Source organism: Ischnura elegans, chromosome 8 (assembly GCF_921293095.1).
Source record: "Ischnura elegans chromosome 8, ioIscEleg1.1, whole genome shotgun sequence".
In the NCBI taxonomy this organism is placed as follows: domain Eukaryota; kingdom Metazoa; phylum Arthropoda; class Insecta; order Odonata; family Coenagrionidae; genus Ischnura; species Ischnura elegans.
Genome location: NC_060253.1, coordinates 101,850,116 through 101,850,917, shown reverse-complemented (window position 1 = coordinate 101,850,917; position 802 = coordinate 101,850,116).

The following is an 802-nucleotide window of genomic DNA, read 5'->3' as shown; positions in this document are numbered from 1 at the left end:
TTGTATGCTGGCGTGCTGTTGTCCGTCTCCGACTGGGGTCCAAATGAAACGAGAGATAACCGAAGAGACATCCTAATATCTTCTCATCTTCGCATCCAGCATCACGCGGTGCCACCCTCTCGGCCACCCCCTCTTCTTGGGGTCAAAGGGCGCGCCGTGGGGTTAAATGGAGGCCCAAGTCCATCGGCTGGATTGACGTCGCCGCTTTGGGCTCGACTGCCAACATGTCCGCTGCAAGGCCATGAGCGATCCAATCACTCTCAGTATTTGCACCAGTGCATTTGCACTGGCGAGGAAGAGCTTTGAATTTCAATGTTCTCATAGATTGGCTTCCTTGAACTTGGAAACATTACATATCACTACGACGCGTATTTTAGAAGAAATAAAGTCGAATGAATTGTGCTAACGTAATAGACAAAGTTGAAATATTCACTAAATCTATAAATATATCTAGTTATCCTTGACGAGAAATATCCTGAATATGCATCATTTTCTTTCCTTCATCACCATCTTATTACAATAGTTATTGCAATGAATTGGCGTCTGAAACATGCAGGCCTACCTCTCTATATGATTCCCCGAGAGACAATCTGTAGTGTTAAATAAATATCGACCGTAATTAATGATGCTATGATACCTAATCTTCTAAATCCCGATGTTTTTCACATAAACCAGCATTCAACTCCTCAAAACCTCGCTAAAACCATCGATGACGTTGATGCTGTTATTGAACACATTAACACGTGGACAGAGATAAATGATCTGGAAATGAATGAAAATAAAACAGAAGGCACTATACGAA